The sequence below is a fragment of the Tiliqua scincoides genome, chromosome 5, assembly GCF_035046505.1.
Source record: "Tiliqua scincoides isolate rTilSci1 chromosome 5, rTilSci1.hap2, whole genome shotgun sequence".
NCBI classification, from domain to species: domain Eukaryota; kingdom Metazoa; phylum Chordata; class Lepidosauria; order Squamata; family Scincidae; genus Tiliqua; species Tiliqua scincoides.
Window position 1 is genome coordinate 39,360,670 of NC_089825.1, and position 13,570 is coordinate 39,374,239.

Genomic DNA, 13,570 nt, shown 5'->3' on the forward strand with positions numbered 1-13,570 from the left:
TTTATCCTCTGCCCAGGAAACGTTCACATCCCTCCTACAGTACTATTTAGTTTAAATGAACACTTGTCTACATTATGAGATTCTTTCAAAACAGAGGCTGGAGCAATGATTTGAAAGAAGAAATTAATGGAGAAATCGACCCAGGCTGCTTTCATCCAAACTCCCCTGTGCTGCCTCCTCCCCCAGAGTGAAACCAGAAATTGCATGACCTTCTTAGCCAATTTCTTTGTTCTTTATGCTGAAAGAAGTTATAATTGGTTTGGATTACATTGAGTTGTGCTGTAGATGGGTAAGATGAATTTGAGCTAAAGACCAATGAAGTCTCTCTTATATTTAATTATGTGGGAGGAAAATTATTTTGATCAGAGTAATTACAACTCACTGATTTTTATATTTATTACATTTATTTCAATCCACTTATTCCAAGTTCCTTTCCCCAACATTCATATAATGCAGGAAATTTCAAAGCAAATGAATAAGCAGTGACTCTGATGGGAAGAAAACGCCTGCCCCTTTCTTCCACAGAGAACAAACTAGATTGGCAAATCATCAGGGATTAATTGCACAAACCAAAGGAAAAAAAACCCCAAGGGGAAGAGAATAAGAGAAACTCGCTACACAGAGACTAAAAATTAAGTCAAGGCAGATTGCTCTGATTTCTGTTCTTAGTTGTTTATACAACTAATGGGAACTAGGCAGTGCTAATCAGCAAATCAGCCCTTTGAAGTACAAAGTTCATGCAAATTTGAGAAATGCAAATCGGCTTGAATTTAATTAAATTGGAGAAATGGTGAGAATAGAGAAGCACTTTGTACAAATCCCATTTCTGTGCCGATAAATGTAGTAATTGGAATTGATGTGAACATCATTTTAAATATCTTATTATTTGGGGGGGGGGGGAATCTAACAACTCTGCATTCTATGAAGACTAACGGCAGTTTTTAAAAACTTTGGGATTGATTTAAAGGCTGGCATTAATGGCTCCTTCTGGCTGGCTGTACATACATGCTTTGCAGTCTCAGATCTTCAAGTACAGCTGGCAAGGGAGCAGCTCCAATTCCTCCCTGTCATCACGCATCAACTCCTCCTCTCCAGCAGTACAGTACTGAGATTTGTGCTGAATTAGAAGGAAAGAAAGAATGAGAGAGCGAGTAACAGAGGAAAGAGAGTAGTGAGGTGAGAGAAAAGGAAAAAAATCAGGAAAAGAAGAACTGTGAGAACTGGAACTTCTAATGTAATGATTTATGACACAATCCCATCCAACTTTTGAGCACTGGTGCAGCCATGCCAATGGGGTATGCTGTGGGACTGCATTGTGGCTACATCAGAGCTGAAAAGTTAGATAGGATTGGGCCCTTAGTGCTTGTACTTCCCACAAGCTGCATGCCAGGTATGCTGGCCACGTACTGATGCACTGGAGCAGGCCAAAGGAATCACAGGTTTAACACAGGTGGCACAATTCCCATGAAGGAATATTGCGCAAAACTTTAGAACATTGTATGACTTTGAAGAATAATTCTGTTCTTATAACTTAGTATCAAACTGGCATCATCAAAAGTTCCAGTGAAGGTGAAATAACAAAAAACAAAAAGGTGGAAGGAGGGTGGAAAGCAATGGTGTCACTATGGAGGTCTGGGAGTATAGGCTGCATTGGGTGACATGCATGGGGGAGTGCCACCACGACTGGCCAAATTTTTAAAATGTGGTGTTTTCAAATAATACTATCATGTTATATATCAATCGGTGTGTAATTTCATGTAGAATGTAATGAAACAAACCACACTGAAATACCTCTATTCTAGAAGAAGTCATAGTCAAAATAAGAGCAGGAGTGGGACAATGGTACATCACCGCACCCACTGGCCAGGGCGTTGCCCTGCCCACTGCATGGAAGGAGGACTATCATAGGGGTGACGTGTTGGCCTCCCGTACCAGGTGATGCAAACCCTAGCGATGCCACTGTTGGGAAGAATGAAAAGGGAGGGGGAAAAGTACATATTTGAAGCTAGTGATTCAGAATGGACTGATTTATGATTAGGACTAACCTGAAAAAGAGCAAGTGTTATAAACATTTTCAGCAGCATTCAAAAGTGAGTCCCTTTAGGTTATTTTTTTTTTAAATAGTATTTTCTTTAGGAATTGTGATCAAATGGGGCAAAGGTTTTTGCCAGTTGCTAGTAAGGGCAACGTATCCTAAAACATATGGGAACAGAACTTGAAACTGAAAGATACGAAACTATATAAGAAACCTAGTAGAAACGGATAACATGACATGGAGACAGAAAAAGGTTTTGAAGGCAACTTGCAGTTAAAGTTGCAGAGCATTCATAAAGTCCTTGTGAAGCCATCCTATTTGTATGTGAAAGTACCAGTGGGAGGGCCTATAGTGGGCAGACCGATATAGGCATGAAATTCCCTGAATCAGGGAGTGTGAAAAAGGCAAAAAGTCTTGCTGTCTCTTGCACCTGAGAGTGGAAACTGGGCTGAAATTTACTTTGAAAGATCTGGGCCCTGATATTTACATCAGAATATATTTATACTTTTCATCTCTGCTAACACTGGACTTTTCTTTCATATGAAATGTAAGATTCTCATTGTCTTTCGTGAACATTGGTCACCAAATGCCACATGAGATATATTTTTGTGAGTAAACACCACAGACTTACGTTATGCACCCATTGAAAAGAAAACATGTCAGGACCCAGGCCTTGCATGACATGGCAGGCAGGGATTTATTTTGTGCAACACTATCCGGCTTTGGCCAAATAAGAGAACTGTAGGGAGGCTCGCTACACCAGTCAAATGTTATACCAATGTTGCACATATATGCCAGACTGGGTCAGGTGATACTTCCAGGTCAGACTTGCTCAGTCATTTGAGCAACTAGGAGATCTGTTTTGTAGACAGACTGTACTTTTGACTTCATTGTGCTCCATTCTCAAAAACACAGGGACCAAGTCTGATCTAACATTAGAAATGGATACAGATCTTTTCAGACTAGAGTTAAGTTTGTTGGTGTTTGCTGGCTCTTTGTGCCAACTGCACATTTGCCCCTTCTATGTTTGCATTCTGCACCCTGAAATTGACAAAAGTGTACTTCTAAAAACTGGGGATGGAACTGATTGTAACCTCATAGCATATTTCAGTGGCAGACCTCCCCAGCCCTGCGTCTGGGGCAAAGGCCTGCACCCCCCCCCCGTGGGCTGTCACCACCCCCCACTTGAAAATCCGCCCCCCCCCCCCCACTGACCTGAGGCTCATGGAGCCTCATAAGACCTGAACCCACGTTGGGGAAGCCTCTCTGAGGTTCTCTGATGCTCAGAGAGGCTTCCGCAGGGTTCTAAAGAGGCTCGTGTCTGGGGCATTTGCCTCATTGGACCTAATGGTAGGTCCACAACTGGCATATTTGAAAAGTGTTATTCACAAGCTTCTGACAGCTCTTGACAGACTGTATAGTGTTTCCAAGATGGATATAATAACTTAAAAACTTGCCCTGTAGTGAAGGGCATAGTTATAAACTTTAGCAAGTCCTGCATTCTCCCCTGCCCCTTAACCTCTATATCTTTGTTGTTTGCTTAGAAAAGTGAAATACCTTAAACTAAATATGCCACCTCTCAGCCTGCAGTACATTTCTTACCAGACTAGTAATTTTTTAATGTAGATTTTTACATGGCTATATCTAAAGCTCAGTGGAACACATCTCCATATTGGTTACTGAACACATTTAAAGTTATTGAATTAGATACATGCAGATTTTGACTCCCAGAAAAGAGGGAAGTTGCAAATCAATACTGTAAGACTGCAGTCCTATACACACTCACCTGGGAGTAAGTTCCATTGAACTCAGTGAAGCTTATTTCTGAGCAGACATGCCTAAGCTTGCACTACTAAAAATAATTTGAAATATATAAGATGTAATTTTTAAGTATTAAAACCTGAATTCCATGCTCTAGCACTGAAATTTAATAGCACTAAGGTCATCTTGCTTCGTTTTCTGTCGCAGTAAAACTGAATTCAATAGTTTGATTTTTATCAGATGCCTCCCTTGAAATTCTAAACAGTTGGACACACTGAACTGGGTGTTGCTTTTGTTCTTCTCTTACATTAGCAGTTCTGGGCTAAGGATTGGCAGGAAATGGAAGAGTTCACTCCCACATCACTTGAAGTTCCCTTACACTACAAGATTAAGTTTTCTTCCTGTTCTTTTAAACAAAGAGGTAATGATTAAACACGCTTTCAAAGTGTTTGTACTATTTGCACAGGTCCCCGTTGCCCTCTGAGGAGTCAATGTTTGGGCCTCGTTTTCTTCCCTCATAAATTTCCTGACTCATGTAGCTGTTTATGGTTTCTCTCAAAGACTCTGATTAGTAACAGGAATCTCTTGCACTGGGCACTGAGGGAAGTTATGTTTCCTGCTTCGGAGTCCTGCTTGACCTGTGTCCTGCAAAAGCGCTCTAACACCATTCATGGGCCAAAAGTCTGGACTCCTGTGGTACAGTAAAAGCATTCCACTTCCCTCTTGGGACTGTTATGTTTTAACTTGTTTGTAAATGATCTGGAGTTAGGGGTAAGAAGCAGAGTGATCGAGTTTGACACCAAACTATTCAGGGTAGTAAAAACCAAAGCAGATTGTGTACTACTCCAAATTGACCTCTCCAAACTCCCTGTGAATGGCCATCTTCCTTATGACGGTTTTGAGGCTGGGAGGAAAAAAAACCACAAATATACTTGAGACTTTTACAATTATGCATGGTATGGAGAGAGTACATAGAGAGAAGTACACTCACAATACTAGAAATAAGGGGTCATCCTAACTGGTGAGAGCTTTACAGCAGACAATCCCCCTTTAAAGCCATCTAAGCTAGTGGCCACCGACACATCTTGAGGCAATGCATTCTACAAACTAAGTACAGGTTGAGACTAATTATTCGAATGGGTTCAGCAAAAAACTATAGCAAATCCATTTAAAAAACAAAGTTTCTTTGCTCCAGTGATTTAGAAACAGCCTTGCTGACCTTTGTGATCTTAACCCCTTCTTTGTGACCTTTGTGATCTTTGTGACCTTAACCCCTGCTAACTGGTTAAGAGGCACTTTTTCAAGTGGGTGCTCCTCTTTTATTTAGCAGGGGGGAGAGTAACTGGCCCACCTCACCCCAGCAATGTCTTTTCTAGTGGCTGTCTGCTGGTGTTGCATCTTTTTAGATTGTGAGCCCTTTTGGGACAGGGAGCCATTAGATATTTGATTTTCTCTGTAAGCCGCTTTGTGAACTTTTTGTTGAAAAGCAGTATATAAATACTGTTGTTGTTGTTGTTGTTGTTGTTGATGTAAGATAAGAGAAGACAATCCATCAATCAGTCCTCCTCCAAGCACTTAGAAAGGTGCTTCACTCAGTGACCCCTCCCTTCACCAATGCAAAATGATCACCTTTCTTTCACTACTCAGGGGGAAGATAGGGGTCAGCTGGAGACAGAAGGATTGATGGAATGTTAGCCAGCTGCCCTCTCTCTCTCTCATTAAGGAGGCTGTTGTTAAAGGACTGTTCAGTTTTTTAAACTGATTTTAAAGGGATGCATTTTTCTCCTTCTCCAGGGATCAGCACTTTCCTTCTCATTTGCAGGGGCCATTTGTGTTGAGTCAAAACCATGTATAAAAAAATCCATGTATAAATAGGCTGGACCTGTATGCTAGAAATGATGCTATGCTGGGCTGAATAGGGCCATGATACCCTCCCATCAATGAATCTTGCCCTTCTTTCGCGAGACATGCAAGATACGTGTCTTGAACTTTTTATTTCCTTCCTTAATTATCATGAAGTGATGAGAACCTGGCTTAGAAACGACTGACTTCAAACTCCCAGTGAGTTTCCGCTGCAACCAGTACTTATGTTTGAGTCTATTATCTTGCTTTTTAATGGCAGCCTTCAAGAAGCATTGCATGACTGTACCAATTGTGAGATCAGGAGTACAGAGTGAGCCCAAGTGGCTTGTGAAATAATTTATGTAGCGCATGCTGCAGACTAGTAATTAGATGTTTTATATTGTGACGCTTTTTTTCTTTGTTAATGTACCTCATACAAGAAGATTTTCTTTTATTAAGGAAGCATCAGCTGAAGTTAGTGGAGTGTTTCCCAAGTCTCAGCTGCAACACAATGGTTGCAAGAGCCACTGTAAAGCTTGATAGCTCCACAGTTTACCTGCTTATTCAGGTTTGGGCCTGCCCCTGTGGTTCTGAAACTGCTTGAGTCACACCATTTTGTAACCTCCCTTTTTTTGACTCTGCACCTGCTTGAGATAGTTTGTTTCCAGTTTGTGCTGTTCTGCTTTGCACATTGTAACAACCTACACACACAAGGCATGCTTCTTTTTCCGTCTATGTGTCAATCAGGTTTCTATAAAGCAGTGTTTGGCTAGGACTGCCTAATCAATTTGATTATTATTATTATTATTATTTAAATGCTCTTTGTTCAGGAGCTGCACCTTTCAGAACTGTCTTCCAGGATGAAATTAATATTACAGCAGTATATTTTTTTTTAGTTAAGGGTTCCTATTGTGTCGCATTGCTTTGTTGGAAGTTGTAAGGAATGTCTCATCTGTAATGTCTCTTAACACACAATGTCCATAAACCTAGAATCATGAGGAATCTCTTTCTGTTCTATGGATAGATATACTTTGAAAAGGGCCAAATTTAGTTTGCAGTGTGGCCTGAAAGGATGGTGCTGGCAGTCCAGCAAGAAGTAGCATCCAAATCCTGAATTTTAAGGGTGTGGGTGATTGACTTATGGTCCAATCCTATTTGGGCCTTGTACTGTCAAAATTTGCACTCCAGCAGCACAAGGCACTTTGTGTTTGCACAAAAATTGGGATGTCATTGCATGTTTCTGGGCCGCTGGTGTGACTATTCAGCAGTGTGGTGCATGCACCAGTGGTTCCTGAAAGCTGCACCAGTGTCAGAGATTTGGCAGTGGAGCAGGAAGGGGGAAGTTCTGGAGTGTTCCAGGATAGGTTGTGGGGCAGAAACGGGCTGGAGGGGATCTGGAACAGGCTGAATCTCAGTGGTAGCCAGCAGAGGCTGGCGCGGAGCTCCTTGCACCCCCAGGAGGTTGCAGCAGGCTGTGGTAAGTCCAGATAAGCCCCTGCGCCTCTCCAAATCAACATGATCCTGGCGATCATGTCGCTGCCTCCCCCCTTCTCCTGCAAGGACTTACAGCAAGGCTCAAACTCCCTGGGAGTTTGAGAACTGCTGACTTAGTGGTATTTGATTGAGTCTAAGGGTGAAAAGGGTTAAGTATGTCCCTTTCCCTTCTATACTAGACGACGAAAGTGGATGCTCCTTCACTTTAAAACAAACCACAGTTCCACGTTGCATATAAACTTGGAGAATTGTGGTTTGTTAAGTAACTACCATTAGAAAAGGCCAGGATATCAAACCATGGTTCCTGGTGTTCCAACTCTAGTTAGCTGACAAACTGAAGTTCTCCCATATTGATACATAACACAGAACTGTGTTTTGTTCTTAAAATGAAAATAGAAGTGTTCACTCTTCTTCTCTCATGCAAGACCATGGCCCCCTTACACTCATTTATGGAGTAGTAAGCCATGTTTTAGTGTCATGCTTGAACTGGGTTTTGACGTGGTACCACTCTGAAACCTTATGCTGAACATGCAACACAAGTCTGAAGTCATAGGGCCCAATTCTTGCCAACTTCCCAGCACTGTTTAAGCCATGGCAATGGGGTGTGTCCTTCATTCTGTGATGTAGGGGCATTCACAGATGCCTCCTCAAGGTAAGGAAATGTTTGTTCCCTTACCTTGGGACTGCATTGCTGCTGGATCAGCAATGGAAGGTTGGATAGGATTGGGCATATTAATTAATATTAATAGGATTAAGCATATTAATGTAGAAGCTGGTGCTGTTGAACTCAGTGAAATGTATTGCCTGTGAAATCTCTCTAGGTTTAACAGTATTGAACAGTACTGAACACACAATACTGGAACGCTGTTGCACAGAAGCAATCTTGTCTTTCATCTGGTTTATATATTTGCAACTGTAACTGGTCCAACAAGTTGTATATTGGCTTCACTAGACTCCTAATAAACACATGAGGTTAGTATAAGCAACAAGCAATGCTAGAGGAGTAATTGACAAACACCTCTGGTGCACTTGTTTTAGAGTTATGTAATCTTTGTTTCCTACTTGAATGATGTCATTGTATAGATGAAATTGAAATTGAATTTCATTCATTTGAAATTGTCTTTTTTTTTTCTTTAATCATTTTATTATCCTGTTATATTCCAGTTTCATGGGCACATCCTATGGAACAAAAGTTATGATTTGGTTTGGGAATGCCTGTCGCTAATAGTTCTGTATTGATATGGTGAAAATTCACCCTTTTTCCTTCTGTTGAACAGTGAAACTATTGAACATCTACTAGAACTAGGGAACAAGTAGGGAATTGCTTATGATAGGAGGAGCACTTCAGGGCAGCTAAATTCAATTTGGCAACTATATTTGGAATGGACCTCCTGTGGCTTGCCAGCACCCTGCAGGGTTAAGTTTGTATTTTCTTTGAAACTTCAATACAATGTTTAACAACAACAAGAAAGAATTGGAACCCCATTGTTTATGGCTATGCATGTATAATCAAGGGTAGGAAAAGTCTTTTGCAGTCTTATAGAAGTCAGTTCATCACCCTGTGTTTGATTCTGTAAATGAAAAAGCTGCATATGGGTAAAATCAACAGCATATTAGCTATGTCATGTAAATGATGTGCAATGAAGTAAATCCTCAACTAGAGTACCAGTTGAGTCTCCTTATTCCTGAGGTTTCCATTTCCAGAACTCAGAACTTTCCAGATGGCAAAATTAGCATTAAAACAAATCCATTTAAAAAACAATATCCCTTTGCTTGGTGATGTAAGACAGAGTCATTAAGCAGACAATTCGTCAATCAGTTGCTCTCCAGGCACTTAGAAAGACTTCATTCCAAGCCAGTGACACCTCCATTCACCCAGAATACAGTGCTGGGAAAGAATGCAAAGTGATTATCTGTCTTACACATGCTAAATGGGAAGGGAGGGGTCACTTGCCTTGGAGTGAAGCTTTTTTAAGTGCCTGAAGAGAGACTGATTGATGGATTGTCAACCGGCTGCCCTCTCTCACATTAACTAGGCTATTGTTAAATGACTTTTCCCCTTTTGTTTAAAGGACCCTTCTCATTGAGTTGAGATAAAGCTGTGGGTGAAAAATCTGTGGATAATTAGGTTGTACCTGTATATAGGTTTTGTGATGCATATAATGAGACTACTCAGCAAAATAGTGACTATTCTTCTTCAAATAGGAATAGAATGGAAATGGTTCCAAAAATATTTATTTATTTTATTTACTTCATTTATACCCCACCTTTCTCCCTGAAGGGACCCAAGGATGTTCATTTTCCATGAACATCCTCTGAAATTGTTTTAAATGGGAGTTATCTAAGTAGTTGTATCTATCCATGCATATTAGCCCAAAGACTGCTTGTCAGCATCAGATTCTCTCTGTTAAGAGGACAAGTCAGATGTTTCATAAGTAATGATTAAAATAGCCTAAAATGTAACCAAAAAGCACTGTGATTCTGCACCAAGCTGATGATGGATTTTGCTAGATACCACAGCACTACATCATCTACATAAATGAGAAAAATCTATCATATGCTTGAGAAACTTTCATCTCAATTTACTCAGTTCCCAGGCAGAACAGCATTATCATGCTCTTCATAATTCATTTCCACCTCTGTGTACATCAGTATGGTAAGAGAAATTCTCCCCTTTATGAATTGGATACAGTTTTTTATTTTCTTGTTCTTGAATACGATTGACAGCACTCATTCAGAAAGCCACCAATAAACATAGATGACAATATTTGAAACTGTATCTAAAACAGCAGTATTGCCAAGGTGGAGCTAATTTCACTGCAAGGTGTGCTGAATCAACACATGCAGTGAATAAAACAGACTTAGGATGCAATCCTGAGCGCCCCTTGGGCTGACACAAGTCCTTTGCACTGACCCAGTACTGTCGCAAAAGTGCCATAAAGCACATTTGCGCTGACCTGTGAGTTGGGAAGGCCAATGCAAGGACGCATGCTGGCCTCCCTGCACTGAAACAGGCCCCAGGCCTGGTAAGTTCACGCCGGCCTTTCTAAGCTGGCATGGGGGTCTGGGGTGCATATGGGGAGGGAGGTGTTTCGGGGCAGGGGAAAGGCCGGCAGCAGGTGGTTCAGTGGGTGGGTGGCGGGGAAGCAGGGGTTGGGGCCAGGATCCAGCACTTATGACAGATCCTATCCCCATTCCTGGGCAGCCTGGGACAGCCCTGGGCTATTCGGATCTGCACCACCTCTTTAGGTGATGCAGATCCAAGTAACCCCATTGGGGTTGCTGCAGCATGATATGGGGTAAGGGGAAGTAATTCCACTTGCCCCAGGCTGCAGTGCTTTTGGCCCCAACTCTGCTCTGGATGTGGGGCAGGCCTGCCAGCCTGCCTGCTGCAGTGCAGGTTAAGATTGGGCTGCTACAGTCAACACTTCTTTTGCTTTTCTGCATCTTTTTAGGGGTCCATTCATGCAACCTTTGGAGCACATGATAGTAGATACCAGTTTTTATCAACCCATCTACGCTGACATTCAGCTGTTCTGCAAAGGGCTAAGCTAGCTATGCAATTGCAGATTGTATGTGCTGAAGTCAGCATAGATTAGCTTTGGTACTTAGTGTCAACCGCAGTGGTTGCAACCTAATATTCCAGAGGGAAAAGGGAACAAAATTATATTAATAGAAGGGAGGTGGAAATCTTTCATGACTCCAGTATACCCAATAACAGAACTTTAGTAGGAGTAAATAGGCTTAACTGCCCATTCTTAACTCATCACATAGGTTGTCTGGATCAAGTAATGGCAGCAGCAGCAGCTAATTTCTGTCTCTACATTTCTGGCTTTGAAATTCTATTGAAACAAGTTGTCCTTGATAACCTTTTGATGCATATCCCTGATGACCTTTGAGAAAATAATTCTGAACTACAATTGTGCAGTCATGTTTATGTTCCAGTGACATGCTCTGTACATTGAACTGTTTTGAAAGGTCAGTGTCCATAGTTATTCCATGTATTTCAAACATATAACCAAAATTAGTCCAGGAAAAGACTTACATTTCCTCACCAACTCGAAAACCATGAATTAATTTTGAGTGTGATTTCTCTCTGTCAGTTACAGAAGGTATTTGCATATTAGCCGTTAACATGGAATACATTTTGCTGGGAATCTGGAAATTCCCAAAAGGACCTGCTATATTCATAGTATTTAATACTCTGCCAATGAAATATATTGCTTCTCTGCTTGTAAAAAAACATCATCTCTCACGGTTGAATCCTAATGGGCTGCTTCACTTTTGGAACACATGTTCTGTTGACACCAGTTGCTGTGAAGCAGTCATAAAGTGCACTCTGGTCAGAGCCTTTCCCTCTGCACCAGCAGATCAACAGAGGCCTACCAGAGCAGGTAAGCCCATGCAGATGGTGGAATGGGGTGAGCGGTGACAGGCAGGGAGGAGGGCAGATCAGACCGGGGTTGGAGCAGGATCAGTGGAGCCGATCAAATCTTGTCCCACTTCCCAGGCCTGATCTGCCTTCCCAGGTCAACACAGATCTACACCAACGATTGAGCTAGCGGAGGTTCAGCTAGCTCCATGGTGGCTGCTTGGGTTTACGCCAGGGCAAGGGGACTAATGTCCTCTTACCCCACGGAGACTTCCAGCAGCCAACATTTCCCTGTGGAATGCAGCAGAAGCCAGCACTACCTCAACATCACATGAATTGAGCCATCAGTCTAAGTAGAGGCTCTGTGCCTCTTCTGGGATTGGGACCTGTGTGGGTACCTGAGTGCTCAGTTCACTGCCTGTTGTGTACTCATGGTGGAGTCATTCAGTGCTGTGCTCACCTGATTGGGACTCAGGGTTACCTGTGCCCCAGGCCCAGAAGGGAATGGCTGGGCTGCAGGCTGGAATACGGCCTTGGAGAGTCTCACCGCTTCCCTCTCCCCTATGGTGGGGTCTTCAGAATTCTTTTCTTTCTTTCTTTCCTTCTTGGGGAAGGAAATGTACATGTATCTGTAATTTGGGTTGCAATCCTATGCGCTTATTTGGGAGTAAGTCCCAATGAATTAAATAGGGCTCACATCTGAGTATAAGAATCCAATGCATAGGATTGCACTGAAAATACTTCTAAAATACGGTTAATAATGCATAATTAAAACTGCTCTTGAGAATTCTATGCCATGCAGAAACTTTCCTGTGCAAATTCTCTTATTGTTTGTTGAGGAAATGGTCACATTTTCTTTCTTTTTCCAGTCTTAATAATTTCTTCATCTACAGTTGCAGTTTTCAGACTCCCAGGGAGTTCTTGCGGGGGTGGCGAGAAGCAGCGGGGGCGGAGATAAGGCAGTGGCACAATCCCCAGGAACTGGAAGTGGAGTGCGATTGCTCCACTTTCACTTTTGAAGCTTTGGGGATCCCTGTGGACAGCTGCGCAGGGCTCCCTGTACCCCCGGGAGGCTGCAGGAGGCTCTGGTACGTTTACCCAAGCCCCTGCAGCCCCCCTCATTGGCGCAATCCTGGGGTTCGTGCTGCTGCCTTCTCCCTGCTTCCTGGTTGCCCCCACCTCTTAAGGGGGTAACAGGCCAGGGTCCACAGGCTGGGGTGTCACGACACCCCAGTCTGAAAAGCCCTGATTTATAGAATTTTCAACTGGTTGGCAGATATTTTCAGCATGTATTTCATTTGATGACATGGGTTTTTAAACTGAAAGAGAAGGCTGTTTAATATTTAGAATAATATCAATTATTCTGCAAGAACAGCACTTCCTAGGGACATCGTTAGCAAAAATCTGGAATTAGGACATGCCTTAGGGACATCCTGTAAAATAATGGTATCTCTCCAAGAAAATGTGCTGGGCTTTAGGGTTAGTTACTAATTATATTTCACCACTCAGTAAAAAGCAAGTTACTGAAAAAGTAAGTGCTACAACCAACTTGAAATGTGTCTATTGGTCAAATTTGTGAATTTTTAGACTGATTGATATACTCTCAGCCAACGAGCCTGTAAAATGCACAATGTAGGCCAAAGGTCTTGCTGATACATTTTATAGCCAAAATTTCATAAACAAGGCAGCACAATGTTTAGCACATAATTTTTTTTTCTGTGATTCTTTCTTTCATAGCCAATGCATCTCAATTGAGAACTAAACTTTCTGCATTTGATCTTATGATAAGCACTGAAGTATGCTGACATAATAGTTTCAGGAATGAAGAGCCACGATGATGGCTTCTTCAAATGTGAGAACAAATGAGTGTGCAAGGTTATTTTATTTATTTGTTTTAAAGATGTATACCCCACCTTCCAAATAATGTTAGGGCACAATCCTAACCAGGTCTACTCAGCAGTAAGTCCTATTTTGTTCAGTGGGGCTTACTCTCAGGAAAGTGTGGTTAGGATTGCAGCCTTAGTTACAGTTCACACTGTTATAGATTTCCAGCATGCTGGATATAG

General features: G+C 42.0%; 1 protein-coding gene across 1 annotated transcript in view; it reads left to right on the top strand.

The window, feature by feature from the left end:
* Window positions 1-13,570, top strand: part of CHN2 (chimerin 2) — a 175,234-nt gene that overhangs the window by 45,131 nt on the left and 116,533 nt on the right. The window lies entirely within an intron of this gene.